The sequence below is a fragment of the Ictidomys tridecemlineatus genome, chromosome 16 (genome assembly GCF_052094955.1).
Source record: "Ictidomys tridecemlineatus isolate mIctTri1 chromosome 16, mIctTri1.hap1, whole genome shotgun sequence".
NCBI lineage: Eukaryota > Metazoa > Chordata > Mammalia > Rodentia > Sciuridae > Ictidomys > Ictidomys tridecemlineatus.
This window is the reverse complement of record NC_135492.1, coordinates 6,662,761-6,678,836: the sequence shown is the minus strand read 5'-3', so window position 1 is coordinate 6,678,836 and position 16,076 is coordinate 6,662,761. Positions and strand designations below refer to the sequence as shown.

The following is a 16,076-nucleotide window of genomic DNA, read 5'->3' as shown; positions in this document are numbered from 1 at the left end:
GGGCCTTGGAAGAACCAGCCTTGAAGGGACAGGAGGATGCAGGCACTGGAAAACTCCTGACAACTGCATCCTTGGATCCTTCATCTTCCCTGCAGCCTCAAACTCCACATACCTAGGTGGAGTTTGGGTAAGAAAGGCACAGGCCAAGCTGAGAAGCAGGTCAGGTATATCAGGCAGGAGATGGTGGCAGTGATATGAAGCTGTGTCCTGGAGTGAGCTGGGTCAGTCCCAGGAAAGAGCTGCTCCCAAGGGCGAACCACAGTTCTGGGGACACAGTATATCACCTAACATCTTAAGGGAATCAGATCTGAGGGACCCAGGCAGGGCCCCTAGCTCAAGCTTATTCCAGGTCTCTCCTGTCCCTGCCAAGAATCACACAGATTAGGTAAGTGCCAGAAACTGGTCAGAGATGTTATTTATATCAAGGAACACCAGGGGTCCTGACCCAATTCAAGGATACTGAGGCTAGGACCATGAGCTTTGGAAGGATCATGTGGGAGACAAAGGCACAAGATGGGTCATGTGAAAGAGTAAGCTAATTTGAGAACATTGGGTTGCTTCCAATGAAGGCTGGTTCTTTATCTTCTTTTCACTTGTTAGAATGGCAAAAATTACATAGAGAAAATAATACAATAAATACAGTAAAGACTAGACACATGTCCTTGAGGCATCTGAGGTGCTAGATTCCCCTGACCAAGCACTCCCCACTGCCACCCTCTTCTGGAACATCATGTTGAAGTAGTGGCCACTTTCATGAGTTATAACCAACTCTTTTCTGTAAAGAGGTGCCAGTTCCCAGGCAGGTGGCCTGAGTGAGGCTAGTGCAACTTTTCCTTTCTGCAGAGCCAAGAAAGCAGTGGGAGACCTTTTTACTGGACTGGTTACTCCTCTCTATCCTGACCCTGAACCTCAAGGTAGAGTTAGAATCAAGAGTATGGAGGCTAGAGTGCTGGGATTGTTGGCAAAGAGAATGCCCTGTCAACCAGCTAGAGGGAACCACTATTTAGAGAGCTAGATGCCTTGAAGCCAACACGTAGGTATGTGATAGACTGTACCAAACCCTGCTGTGCAAACCATGATCCCCCAAGTGGGTCTGGGCCCTGAAACCTGACCCATTTCTGCAGTCTTGTAGAAAATCATCTGTTCAAAGTTGCTTGTGTGCTGCCATTCCTGCAAACCCTTCCACAGGGTCTTTTCCATGGTTGCTGTGGGCTTCAGTTATCCACTGTGCCATGAACAATCAGACCTATGTTTTAACATGAAATGTCTAGAGTAGGAACCAACATATGAAGCAAGACATCCAACTTCAAATCCTGGCCCACATTAACCCATGGACCTGCTCTGACCTTGGGTCCTCTGTGTAATGGTGATGATCATTAAAAATAAAGATTGCTGCTCTTACAAGGCAGTGATGGCAACTGTCATGAGGCACATTTTATGCATGGGTGTGAGATGAATGTGGTGGTGAATGTAGCTCTCTCAGCTTGTTCCTCCTCCCTCAGAAACTTTCTAAGTTTCCCCACAGTTAGCCTCCTTTTTCATCCCACAGTTTTTTTCTTTTCAGAGCTCCAAGAAGAGTTCTGGGTCTTTGTGTTGAATACTCCCCCAAAGAAGCAGAAATGTCCTCTCACATCCAGAGTCTTAGAAAGTTACCTGTGAACTAGAATTTTGAAAAGCTGCCAGTTCTGGAAGTTCTTACAAATACTCTGAGGTCTGCTGAAATGCTCTGATAGCGATGAAGCCTGGAAGGTGGGCAGCCCACCCTCTCTAGACACTCCATGCAGCCACTGGTGGGCATTCATTGGGAAGATGATGGAGGCTATTTGGGCCAGTTGAGGTTGTGTGGGAGGGTGAAGACCCAGGGCCCAGCAGCTCCCATGGGACTGGGACCCCTCACTGGCTAAGGAAGGCACAGTGGATCTCAGGCCAGAAGGTGCCATGAGAAATGAAGTGGGATGCTCCACATCCTCTTCTGGGTCACATTGGTGTGAGTAGAGGAGGCACAGCTGCTCTGCTCCAGGAGAAGAGTGCTTTATTACCCTCCCTTCAGTCACTGTCATGTTTCATTTGAAAGAGGTGGTGACTTCCATTCTGCTGACTTCATTCCATGAGCAGCACTTGCCCTGTCAGGACACAACCTGCTCTCCCCTCCCCCCAGGACACACCTCTGCTTTTACTTTATTACACTTCCACTGCTGTCAGAGAAATCAGTTTGTAGTTTCCTGCTAGAAGCTCATGTTCTATTGATCTTATTTAAAAATTAGTTTTGATTTTGTTGACTTTTTTGATATTGATTTAAAAAAAACTCCATTGATTTTTCTCCTAATTTTTATATCTTTTCCTGATTTACTTAGGCTCTTTCTCTATTTCCCTAAAATGGATCCTTAAATTATTGATGTTATGGCTTTCTTCTTTGGATATATGCATCCTGTGTTAAAATCTTTCTTCTAAGTACTGCTTTCTCTACTTCCTTTGTTGGCTGGTTCCATTTCTTGGACCTGAGGTGAGGCAGAATATCATGGTAGCATGCTTAGTGAAGAAGAGCTGTTCAGTTTAGGGCAACCAGGAAGCAGAGAAAGAGAGGGAGAGTATGGGCTGTGGAGAAGATAAATTTCAGGCCAAGTTCCAAGTGACCTACTTGCTCCCATTAGGTCTCACCTTCTAGAAGTCCATTCAGCTATCAATGGATTAATCCCATGATGAGGTCAGAGCACTCATGATCCAGTTACTACCTAGAAACCCCACCTCTGAACCTTGATGCCCAGGGGACCATGCTCTCAGCACATGAGCCCTGTGGGGAACATTCTAGATTCCAATCATAACACTAATACAATCCTTTCTCCTTTCAATGAATATTAACTGAACCTGTGTCTTAAATCTAATTTTTATTACATTGTTTTGAGAAGAGAACTTATATATATTTATGGGGTGCCATGTGATTTTATAAACACACACAAAATGTAGAATGATTCAAATGTTAAGCTTATTAATATTATCTATCTAGTTCATTGCTCATCTATTATATTTTTGTGGTGAAACATTTTAAACTTACTTCTAGTTATTTTTAAATATATAAGGGTCTCATTTTATTCTTCTGCATATGCTATCCATTTTCTCAACACCATTTGTTAAAATGGCTGTCTTTTCTCCAATGTATGTTTTTGACATCTTGTCAAGGATCAGATGATTCTACATGTGTGGATTTATCTCAGTGTCTTCTATGATATTCCACTGGTGGATGTGTCTATTTTGAGCTCAGTATCTGATACCAATCATTTTGCTCTTTACTTCCATGAGTTAAATTTGTAAATCTAAATTTAAAAATGATTCTGTAAGACATTTATAAAATAACATGAGAAAATATCTAGGTAGCCTTGCATTTTACAGTAGGTTTTTAATTCAATATCAACATATAATCCATGGAAGAAAATACTGGTAAATTGGGATTTTGATAAAATTTAAAACTTTTAAGAACCCGTGAGACTCAGGTAGTAGGAATTCATGAGTCCAGGAGTTTAAGGAAAGCCTGTCAACAAAATGATATCCCATCACAAATAATGCATGAATCAATCAATGAATCAATAACTTATGTCTGAAAAAGAAAAAAAAAGATAATGAAGAAACAAACCACAGACTGGTAGTAGATATTAAATATCTCATTTTTTTGTCATGTACAATTTTATTTCCTATGAATTGTTTGCAGTTTATTGTGATTTTGCATTTAAAACATAGTAAATCCCTCACTACCTGTCACCAAAGCAGTTCTTTTTCTCCTCCCAGATCCCCTGTGGAGTGTAGGCCAACTCCTTTTCAGCAGGCCCCTGTGGGCAGCAAATCTTCTCAAAGATGGAGAACCTTCAAGATACAGGGATCAGAACTCGGTTCTACACTTGGTGGCTCCCACATTGTCTCATTGGCACCAGAGCACTGCCCTCAAGGGGGACAATAAGTCCATTTAGGAATGAGAAGAGACACGAATCCTAAATGAGTTCACATAGACTAAACCCAGGCCTCAACTTAAACATGGCAAACCTCCACTTTTAACACTCCACCAATTGTACCATGCCGGGCCCAGTCCTGAGAAGGATCCCATCTGCCTCAGGGCTGTCCTTCCTTGCTTGGCTCCTAAGGACATGGGGCTCAGTGCCTAACAAAACAGCAGCCTCTACTGCCCGTGCTGAGTTTCAGGGAAGCTGCCTTCCCCCAGGGACAGCCCTTATCCACATGATGCTCCAGCCTCTCATGGCACTGACCCACCTCTTCAGCCTTCCCATGACAAACCCCATTTCTTGCCTCTTCCTTCTGAAGGGGACTCTTGGGTGCTCCTCCCTTGGAGGGTTTCTGGCCTCTTGGTCTTCAATCTATGATGTCACGGACATTGGGCCCTTGGATTTGGAGGCACCTAGGAAGGGTGACTATGAACAGACTGCTGGCCCTGGGGGTGACAGTCTGTCCAGGACCAGAGTCCAAGGATGCCTCATCCCAGCATCTAATTCTCAGCCACTTGGTGAGAGGAATCCAAGGACACTCCTGGGCATGCATGGACTGAGGCTTGAGAGGAGGACCTGCCAGAGCTGCAGAAGTCACCCTGCCAGGACTCAATGGTGAAGTCATACTTTGAAAAGTTAAAAAAAGGCAAGAACCAGCAAATAGGAGGCTGAGTAACAGCTGGGCTGAGTCATAGCAGGCGGAGACCTTTGGCACATGGTCAGTGGCTGGGTGTAGGTTACTGGAAGGTGGGAAAAGGGGAAATGGGCCCACCTGTCATGTTCCCTTGGACCTCTGGATGCAGCTGGCAGACCATCCAGAGAATGTAGGCTCTTCTGGTCTGGTGTTACAGGTCTACATACCTTGGGCTGCATGAAAGCTGACCAGAACCTAGATTCATAGTGCAGCTTGGCAATAAGTAGCCCTGAGTGACCTGGGCAAGTGACTCAGGCTTTCTTAGCCCCAGTTTTCTGTCCTACTGTGGTGTGCTGGTTACAGGAGGCTGAGAGCCCAGGACTCCAAGTCCAGCACATTAGGACTGAGGACAGGCTATCCTGCCATGTTCTCTGTCACCAAGGAGAAGCCCTTGTGGCCTGAGTGTGCATTACTCTACAGCAGGGACTCTGGGGTTGCCCATGGAGCCTTCTTTGCAGCCTCAGACCCTTCCAACCAAAACAAGGCTTTGGTGACTGGGCTGTTTCCTTGATGAAATTTCACACCTCTCTTTCCTTGGGGCCTAATATCACTGAGGGTTTCTGGGTCAGGTGGACTGGCTCTGCAGGCAAACAAAGCAGGCAGGATCTCATATTTCAATCAGCTTCCTGCCCAGCATCCTGGCCATACCCTTTACCATGTGGTTCTTGCTGCAACCTAGGAGGATGAGGAAAGCTGACAAAGGGTCTTGCTCTGCATGGAGACCTCAATGACCACCACTTAACGCTCTGTAGGAGCCTCAGCCTCTGGATGCAGGGTGGAGGCCCTTCCTGCACACCCTGAGGGGAGTCTAGTAGGGTTGCTGGGGTCCTGTCACTTCCTGGCCAGAGGATCCTGCAGACGGCAAGCATGTGTGTGCTGATGAAGCCCCTATCTTTCCAATCGCAGGGATCAGGAAATGAAAGCACCTGAAGAAACCAACACTTTCTTTCAGGCCCTAAAGAACTGAGAGGGAAGGGACATGCCTAAGACCACCAGACCAGGCATGACAAGGGCATGCCAATCCTGTCCTACAGGGTCCTGCACCCTCTCTGAGGCTGGGCCCAAGCTACCTGTGATCTGGCTTCTGGTCCCCACCCCAACCTTGGAGCCCATGTGATCCCAGAACTCTCCCTTACATGTGGTCCCTGCTTCCCTAGCTAACAGGTGACTTCCTCTTCCACCCCATTCTCCTTGCAAGAAAGGGTTTCTATGGCATCCCTTCCTTTTTACACACTTATCTCACTGGCAGTCATCTGCCCCAAGATGGTAGCAGCAGATGCCTCATTGCACAGCAGTGCCTGATATGTGGTTGCCCAGCACCTTCAGCAGATGTGAACACTGTCAGCCAGGGCCAGGGCCAGGGGCAGAGACCCCCCATACATTCTGTTGGGACAGAAGCACCTGTCCAGGGTGAGGCTGGAAAAGTCAGAACACCCAGATGGCCCAAGAGGGCTAGAATAACGGTGCTGATGGACCTAGAGTCAGAGCTGTCTTGGAAGTAGCCCTTCACTCCAGCTGCCTGGAGGGAGTTGATGAGGGCCCCTCTCTAGCAGGCTGCACCCTTGAGGGATAAGACTCTGCCCCTGCTTGACTCCCTGTGAAAAGACCACAGTGTTGGAGTGCTAGTTCCAGGCCCCAGATCTACCCCTGCCAAGAAGGAGTAGGTGAAACCCTCAGTCATACCCCATGAGACTTCCACTTCACAGAGAGCAAGCACAGGCCAATGGAAGGGCATCCTGAGCTTTCTAGTGTCCCAGAGGTTCAGAAGCTCAGCTGCATCCAAGGGCAAGCCCCACCCCCAGCGCTTCCCCTAGACAGCCTGAGCATCCTAGCCTTTCATGTCCTGAATCCCATATCCATCTCCTCTAACTTCCTATCACTGCAGGGGCAGTTGGTCATACTAGGTCAGGGGACCATGGTCCTACACCTCCTGGGAGGTGGTGACCATGAATCTCGAACCCACTGGTCATTTAGGATGCACGTGGCCAGTTGGTGAAGAAGCCTCTTTCCAGGCAGCAAGCTCCAGACCTGCGTGGGGAGGAAAGGCTGCTTAGGACCCTGAGACCCTGACTTTTGTCTCAGCTCTGCCCTCTCCAGTCCCAGGAGTAGGGCTTTTTAGTGGTTAATCCTCAGCTGGGCACTGGAGAGGGACCACAGAATGGAGTGGGGGCCTGGTGGGGAAAGCACTGGTGAGTAACAATACCATAATCACTGATACGGGTCCAGGCCACCCCCAATAAAAACAGAAGACTCTGGTCTAGAGCTCTCAGGACTTTGGTTCAATATGAGATAGAATGTCTTTGTTGGAGAAAGAACTAGAACATTTTAGAGCCTTATTTGCTGGGCTGCTGAGCCTCTGGTGCATCTATGGTCACTGGCTCAGCATTTCTTTGGTGTGAAATGAAGGGAGATGATGGGGCCTGCTGTCAGCTGAGCTCTTGCTACAAGCCAGCCTGCCTGGGCCAGGATGGCCAACCCAGTTCCTTAGGACTTCATCAACTGAGGCCCAGGAGTCTTCTGAGACCCAGAACCGACTGCCAAGCCTGAAGCCTGCCCATGTTCCCCCTTCCTTCCTCCCTTACCCCTGCAATGCTGCATGCGGACACACACCTCAGGCTGCCCTCTGCTCCCTAGGATCTTACATTTGTTCTGCTTCAGCAGGGATCTAATGAGGACATGCTTTACTCTCTCAATTAGCAGCATCCTTGGACCAGTGGATCTATGTGGAGATACCATATGTCAGTATCATGAATAGACATAAGGCTGGAGGGCTGGTAAAGAGAGAAAGTGGCCAGCTAGGCAGGGAACAAGTTGCCTTCCCACATTGGAGATGGGGCTTGAGGCTGTTCCTCTGGGTGAGGGTGGCAGGAGTGTCCCTAGCTCTCTGGCAGTGGGCACAGGGTCTCACTTGCCTTCCTATTTGGCATTCTCTGAACCCCTGGCAGCCCCTACCTTGGCCTTATTCCAGGCTGAGGACAGACTCATGAGTACTGAAGCATGGTCACACCAGTGTGAACGCCCTCTGTGGCTCACTATGGCTGGTGGGGCACCAGGTAAAAATGAACCTTCAAAGAAAAGACAGAGCAGGTCGAGGCAGGTTTATATTCAAAGAATGGACTGAGCAGGAGAGCTGTGATATTCACACAGCTTTGGGTCCATTGTGCACATGAACATAAATCCTCTTCACATACTCTAGGAGGGCAATTGTAGACTCATTATGGTCTGGAACTGGCGCTGGGAAGGTCTGTCCTATTGGGGCACTGTGGCCACATCCACCAGACAGTGCTGGATAGGATAGACTGCCACTGGCCATACTAGGTGTTCCAATGGGCATTTCCAGGATCCTCATCCATGTTCTTATGGGCCTCTACCTGTGTTTTGGTGGGTGAGGTCCTCATAGCTACTTTCCTGAGGGTGGAGTGGGAAGTTAGCAGTCCAAGTTCTCACAGCACTCAGTTCTCTCCACTCTGCTTGGCCCTGCTTTAACTGTGAGCCCTCAAGCCTGTCCTGGGGCCTGTGCTGTGGTCCTTAGTGGTCTACAGGCTCTCCCAGGCCTCTTTTGGGTCATGCCTTAGGACTCTGTGCATTCTGGTTCCTGGTAATGACATGGAGAAAGGGCTACCATAAAATGCCTGAGCCAGCCCAGAAGACTCTGTGTGGTCCTTGGAAGGCCTGAGGATGCGTCTGCCCAGAGGTTGACAGGCCCACCCTGTACTTAGATTGGCAGCTCCAACTGTGAAGCTGGGCAGTCCCAGTGGCCTGTCTCTCAGCTGAAGGCTTAGGGACAGTCACAAGGAAATGAGAACAGAAGGGAAATAATCACAGAGGATGCACAGCTCTTGAATGACTTGTGCTGTCCAGGCCTAAGTACCACACCAGCATGGACCCCGACCTTGGCCCACTATGGCTGGTGGGGCACAAGTTAAAAATGAATTCTGAAAGAAAAGACAGAGCAGGTGGATGCAGGTTTATATTAAATAGAGTGGAATGAGCAGAAGAGCTCTGGTGTTCACACAGCTTCTTTCAGGGAGTAAGAAGTGCCAGAAATAGGGCCTGGAAGCCAGGCTGTCACTGCAGCCTGTGCTGCTGCAGCCTGTGCTACTGCTTATTTACATACTAGGCCTGAATTTCTTCAACTATACAATCCAGTACCTGCCTCGTGGTGAGGCTGCCATTGGACTTTGCTACCCCATCTACAGTCCTCACAACAGGACTGTGTTGTGACACCTGGGACCAGAACTACTGTGCTGCCTCACAGATAAGGAAAAGAGGGCCAGGCTGCATGTGATATAGCTAGTTGTGAAGAGCTACCAGAGGCCATGTCATTTCTGTGAAACCCAAGGCAGGGTCCCTTGAATGTAAAGTGGACCATGAGTAGCTGGGATAACCCTGCAAGGAGACAAGTTTTGGTTCAGTTATTTCCAGAGAGTTCCCAAAAAGCCAGGAGTCTGTCTCACTCTTCTCCCCCTTTAGAGACCTGTTGCCACCTAGAGGTTCTCTCCTGTGTTCCTGGCCAGTTCATAGCCCAACACTGCAGCAGAAAGAGGCTGGCTACTGAAAGCAGTCACCTTTAAGCAGCCTGAGCCTCCCCTAGTGCTCACCTCTTCTGAACTTGTGGAGATGGCATGAAGTGACCCAGAGTCCTGCAAATGTGTTCTCAAGAGCAGATGTCACCCTGAAGGAGATAGAGCTTGGTAAGATGTGATGGCGATTCTGAGCCAGACTCTGGACACACCTTTCCTGACCAACAGTCTGCGATACCCTCACACCTCAGGCCCAGCTTTCCAGATATTAGGAATAACAGCCACCAGTGTGTGGGTGACAGGGATGCCAAGAACCTCAGTGTTGAGGCTCTGAAACAGATGAAGAGGGTCCTAGAGTCCTCCCTATATGAGCAGCTCCCAACATGAGTGAAGTCTGAAGACTTTACTCAACTCTCTTTTGAGGACTCCCAGTAGAGCTAGTCTGTCATTCCAACTGTGACTCCTGCCATTTATAGAATGTTCAGCAAGGATATCAGAGTAAAAGAGGACTTGTGTGTCATAGGTGGAGACTGGGAAAGACCCTGGTGAGAAGGGATATGGAACAGGGCACAGTCCCAACTGGGACCCTGGCCTCAAGAAGCCCCCATGATCCTAGCTCAGATGTGTTTAGCTTAGCTTTGGGATCATATGACTAATGTACAGCAGCAGCTAATCCTCAAATGGCTTCTGCTTCACTGGGGAAGTAGGTGAGGTGGGCAGTGAATGTCTGACAGGCAACAGCCCAGCATGGCAGGAATACTTGCACCTGGCACTGGCAATGCAGCAGTATCTATGACCAGGTGTCCACCAAGCAGTAGGAGGGAGGCTCAATTCCAAGACCATCTCTCACATTATCTAGGAGGGCTGAGAGGCCAATAGGCCCAGAAAGAAAATGCGAGGCCTGCAGGACCCATACCCATCCCAGCAGATACAGGGACATAAGCTTCTGGATGCAAGGGACTTTTCTCTGATTTGTGAGTTTAGGACTTGGTGGGCTCTTCTTCAGCTCAAGGCACATGACCCTGTCTATTTCTAGGTGGACAAAGTACTTTTCATGTGGCTGACACCTCAGCTGCAAGAACAGGGGTCATTCATTGGTAAGCTGAGAAGAGGACAGAGACCTGCCCTGCAGGTCTGGGATAGCAAAATCCAGAGTTCTAGGGCTGAGGGCCTCTGAGAGAATCTCCTGGATTTTTTTTCATTAGGCCACTGCAAAAGAATGGAAGAGAAAAGGCCTCTTGGGGATGGGGATGTACTCAGGTTAGACAGCCCGGCCTAAGACTTCAGCAACATCCTGGATGGGAAAGAGCGAGGCTTTTGCTAGTGGACATCCACAAGCCCACTCATTCACCACCTCTTTGCAAAGCTGCCCCAGGAACACAGCCATGGTGGTATGCAGGCTGCTGTTGCCACCTAGAGGTCATTCTGCAACCTGCAATCAGGCCCAGGCAGGGCTGAAGCCCACTTTCAAAAGAATGTGCTTGGTGGTTGCCTCCATCCATTCAGTACAGGCAACAGACCCAGAAGTTGGGAGATCCGAATTAGCAGAAAGAGAGGGGAGGCTTCTGGTCCCTCTGCCCCACCTCTCTGCAGTCTCCAAGGCTGGATGTGAAATGCAGGTATAGACCATATCTCCAACTCCTGCCAAAGGCCCAAGGGCCTGGTAGTACACAAGGAGCTGCTGCCTCAAAAGACAGATCTGAAAGCCCTGAACACTGGCTTCTGAATTCCTGCAGTGAAGTCTACAACATGAAAGCTTAAGATACAAACTGGCTCCTGTTTGCTTTATACACTCCCCGACCCACCGTCATCTGGCTGAGCTGCCTAATCAAACTCCTACCTGAGCCAGAGCCTTTGCAAATGCTGTTCCTGAGCCAGATATCTTCTTGATCATGGCTTCCCTTATATTTTCACCTTATGGCTTCTGTGGAACACTTACTGGCATGTGACTGGCATCCCCTCATCATAACTGAAGGTGAAAGTGAGCTGTGGGCATCATGTGCTCGGCTGCAGGCTGAGTTTCTCTCAGCTGAGCCAACTGGCTCATTAGAGTGCTGATCCCCTGACCTCTGAGCACCAGTTTAGGTGTTGAGTACCTGGTATAGCCACACCCTTGAGTTTCTGATGCCATAAGTCTTCCTCAGTGCTCTCCCCAAGTGTTCCTGCATGGGTCCTCAGCTAAGAAATGCTCCTTCTGAGCTCCTGATTGGGGACTGGTGGAGCACCCTGCCATCAGAGATAACATCAAATGATCCTCCAGAAAACTTGGTACCTGGGTGAAGGAGATTGAAGTACAGGAGAAGCTGAGTGTCAGGCACAGTGGCTTCTGAAGTACAGGCCGGGAATTCTCAGTATAGAATTCCTGAGAACTCTGCATCCTCCTGTCTACCCTCCTGTCTCTAGGGACCAATATGTACACACCAGGTTCCCCAGCAAGGGGCTCATGGGCTTGTCCTCAGCCCAGGGCCTTCTTGTCCTCAAACCACTGCTCTGTGACCCCAACTGAGCTGACAAATGGTGAGAAGTTTAGGAGAAAGTGCTGGACCCCACCTGGTACAAGGGTTCTGGAATCTGGCACCTGCAGCAGCATCAGGTTAAGTGCACGGATGTCTCCAGGCTCATCTTTTGGCCCACAGAAATGTAAAGAAGCTTGGTGCTAAGGCTGTGTCTCTTCAGGGCCTATAGCATGAAAGGTAGGTCAGAGAAATATGGGACACATGCCCTTGGGTCCAGGCCAGCCACAGGGGCTAAAGGCTCTGATGAGGTCCTGAGTGTAAGCAGGAAACTCTTGGACTCCTGTCCCTTAGGCTTCTTCCCAGTGCCTGTCCCCAGGCACAGTGGGCAAGTGCTGACAGCAGAGGGTCTGAAGTGCATGTGTGCGAGTGCATGCACTGCCTCTGACCTCACAGAGTAGGGTGAAGGTCCAGGCCAGTCACCATTCCCAAGATAGTGCCAGAGCCTCCTGAGTGAAGGGAAGCATCTTCTTCAGTCCACAGAAGCTGAATCTACAAAATAGGTAGAAAACTTTAAAAGAACTTCTTTCCTTGGTGAAGTGCTGATGTGAGCCTCTTTCTCTTAAAAATCTAGTTACAAGCCAGGAAAGAGAAGGGCTGTATCTTGGATGGATACTGTACCCAAGTAAAGCCATCTGCTGAGACAGCCTTGAGTGTGTCTAAGGCTTGACCTTAAAACAGGATTTGAGATGGGCAGCAGCTCATTTTGGAACACAGCACTGGTAAGTAGAGGAGTGGTCTGGGGCACAAGGGGCCACCCTGGCAGCAGGCTATGGCCAGGACTGAGCTTTTACCTGCCTTCTGCTTCCTCTCCTATCAGGAGATTGGGCAGGTGTGGGTCACCTCCATACTTTCCTTTGCAAGGGAAAAGGTGAGCCCCGAGTGTATCACATTGGCCTGGGTAGAGTCTAGACCTCTGTACTTTCCACTGATGTTGATGGAGTGAGTGCTCTACACAGACTCCTTAGCTGGAGAAAAGGACAGATGGGGTCTCAGCTCTTGGAATTTGCTGTCCAATGGAAGGGCCAAAGTGTTAATGTCACCTTCCCAGTTCAGTTTGCAGGGACAGAGAAAAGAAATAGAGGAGTGAGAAAGAGTGGATGTAGTCACAGTCAGGAGCAGCAGTCCAAAGCATAGGCAGCACCATGAGCAGGGTCTGGAGGCTGAGCTAGGGGGACAGGCAGCTGGGATGGCATGGGGGTGACTGGACAACAAAATCTACAGTAACCTATGTGAGTTTGGTAGCAGCACAGAGGTGGAGATGGAAGACTAATCATAGCAGAGGGAGGAGTCCAGCAGCCCAAGGGGTTGTAAGCTACAGGCTAGGATGCACTACCCAGGGCCTCATGGACGGAGGCACCCAGAGAACACCAGGTGTGCTTTACTCCAGGCCAGGATCTAGGCACACAGAGGTATGCAGAAGGTAGCTGACCAATCCTCCCCATCCCCAGGGCCATTCCAGGCACCTTCTGGCTGGGCTCAGGCTGTCCAGCCCTCCTTACCTTCTCATTGTGCAGGGCGCTGTTCTCCAGCCCATCTACTTGCAGGAGTTTCTTGGCCACTCCAGCACAGGTCAGCTCTGTGAAGACACCAAGGTAGCAGGCCACACCAAAGCTTGGCAGATGGCAGAGGAGAGTGAACTAGTGAAGTGGGGTTGGCAAGCTGTAAGCCATGCAGCCTGCAAATGGGCACAGTATGAGGGATTAACAGAATCTCACCATCTGCAGACCTGCAGAGCACTCAGGGCCCAGACTCTAAGACCCTCTGTGCCCTGACTTCATTGGTGAGGTTGGTGCAGAGGAAGCCTTCTTCCTTTTACAGGTCCAGTAGCCTAATTAGCATCCTCACAACACTTCACCCTCTTCTTCCTTTCATTTTCTGGCAATTTTCTTTTTCCTATCCCCTTTGCTGCTGCCCTCAGGCCTATGTATATGTTCCCATGCCCAGGAGCAGCCTGCTGCTCTCAAGACTAGCATCCAGGTCAACATGAGTTTATCCTTTGGCTTTGGGGCCATGGGGTCCAAGGGCAGTGTCCAGGATGACCAACAACCTCAGCACCCTCCTGGACCAAGGTCTATTCATCCACAGTCCTTATTATGCAAAGAGGCCATTCTGTCCACTTCATGGATGGTAGTGAGGGTAGGGCTCTCTGAGTTTAGGCCCTGTGACTTTTCTCAGTGGCCAGGTTGGCACTGGATCATGGTCCTGGAGATGGGCCAGTGTAGGGTGCTATGGAGAAGAGGAGGGTAGGCAGTGAAGGTGGGGTAAAAAGGGGGCTCTTCTCTGAGTGGGGGATCTGTCCTGTGTCTCATGGCCTGATGGTGAAAATGAGTCCAGAATGGAGACATCAAAGTCCTGCTGGCAGCAGATGCTCTTGCCAAGGGGTTGGAAGTGCCCTCTCTGGTCCTTCCAAGCACCCACCCTGACCTCTTTTTGGAGCAAGAGTACCTTGATGGTAGAGCATCAAATTTCCACACACAAGGAGGACCTACAGAGCCACAGGGGAGTCACAGTCAGCTAAGCTGATTCTCACTCCTCAGTATGGGCTGTCCTTGAGGCAGCACAAAAAAGAACTGTCACAGGGGTCCAGGTTTTTAGAAAATTCTCTTCTTTTCTGGCTCTGGGTATTGGTGGCTCACATGAGCCTCCCCCTGTGACCAGGCTGAAGCAGAGGGGCCACTTTACTGCCCTGAAATGAGGCATCTGCCTTGGGCATGAGGCCTGGCTTCTATAGCCACTGCACCAAATCCACCAGGAAGGACAACTCTTGGAAGGCCATGAGGTTAACGATTCATCTCTCTTCATACACCAACTGCCATCAGGCATGCAGGCCAGCAGGCACCTGAGGCCACCTGCTTCCTGCCTCCATTTTCTCTGCCCTGTTTCTCACTACCAAAAACAAACCTCCCATCTCTACCCCACCCATGGCCTCCTTCTCTGCCTCACCCATGGGTAGGATATGCAAGGTAAAAGATTTGAAAGAAGTGACAAAATAACCTTTCCCCCAACTGGTGGTGGGGATTGAGTTCAAAGATGAGTTCTCAGTTCAAACGTGCCCACCTGGGAACTGGTATGTGTGAGGATCCCCAACTCCATTTTCCAGGAGCTGTTCTAAGGGTGGTGTTTAGCCCCACCCCTGCTTGCCCCTTCCCTCCTGGCCTTCTTGTAAGTCAATGCTGACTTCACCACTTGCATTGGCTGCTGGAGGCTCAAAGACAAAGCACTGGAAGGCACTAGCATAAAGGCATCATCATGTGGACACTGGGAGAGATGAGAAACGCTGGGTCTCCTGGAGGCTGTGACAATGAGGTTACCACACTGACTTTATGAAAAGACCTCTAATCATCTAATAAGTTGGGCATGCCCTCAGAGCTAAAAAATCTGAGAGAATAGGGGTTTGCAGGGACAGGATAGCGTAGAGACACAGAGGGAGGAGGGGAGTGCACCCTGGTGTGCAGCTGCAAGGACAGAAGATGAACTGACTCTGAAGACTTTTCCCATGATGTTAGGAGGTGTGGGTGTGGAGGACAGAGGGCTCAGATGGACCGGGCATTCTGGAATGACTGGGAACAACCCAGAAAGCTTTTAAAGTTAAGCTTCTTTTTTTTAGGCTTCTCTGGCAAACAGACTGTTTCAAACCCAAAAGACCCTACCCCACAGTGGAAGAGGGTGGCTGGTTATAACCTGGTAGAGCATGTAGGTCAACCTCTGCTCTAGAGCAGATAGGTAAACCTCTGCCTACAGCACATGAGTGTGGGGCTCTTCACTCTCTTTTCATTTGTCTCCCTGGCCTGAGCTACTTTGCAGCTTGGTCTGTTCATTTCCCCCAGGGGCACAGTGACATCTGTAATAGGCTCATCTTATGTCATGGGCCTGGGAAATGAGAGGAGGCTTTCCTTTCTTGCTCTCTGGTTTTTGGAGCTTGTGTGGAGAAATTCTAATTAAGCAGCAATTATAATTCTACAGGGACATAGGATGCCCCTTGGGTCCCTGTGGAAAGTCATCTGTATGCTTCAGCAGTCCAGCCTGCTTGGCTTCACTAAGAATCAGTTTCTCTTGTCTACCATTAGAGTAGACCCTCCCCACTTTGGATCATTTACATCCATGTTTCTTACCAATTTACTGATGAAAAGGCCAAGAGACAAGTAAGCCCTCCAGGCTAACAGAGGAATCAGTTCTCCTAGGTGTGTTCAGTTGACAATCCAGCCTCCAAAGACTAATAGAAATTGTGATTTAGGAGCTATCACCAAGAGATCTGGAGTATTCAATAATAAAAATGGGCGTGTGGGAGGTGGATGGTTGTAGAGAATGTGTATGTAGCAGGAATCCTGGACTTCCAGCCTCCAGAACTGAGTAA

The 16,076-nt window shown here is 49.3% G+C and overlaps 1 long non-coding RNA gene across 1 annotated transcript; it reads right to left on the bottom strand.

Annotated features, from left to right (window-relative positions):
- Positions 1-8,640: 8,640 nt before the first annotated feature.
- On the bottom strand, positions 8,641-13,340 carry LOC144371461 (uncharacterized). Its single transcript, XR_013431455.1, has 3 exons — positions 13,222-13,340; positions 11,757-12,211; positions 8,641-9,358 (listed from the first exon to the last, which is right to left on the bottom strand). It is a non-coding gene; the product is annotated as an uncharacterized LOC144371461 (long non-coding RNA).
- Between the last annotated feature and the right edge of the window lie 2,736 nt (positions 13,341-16,076).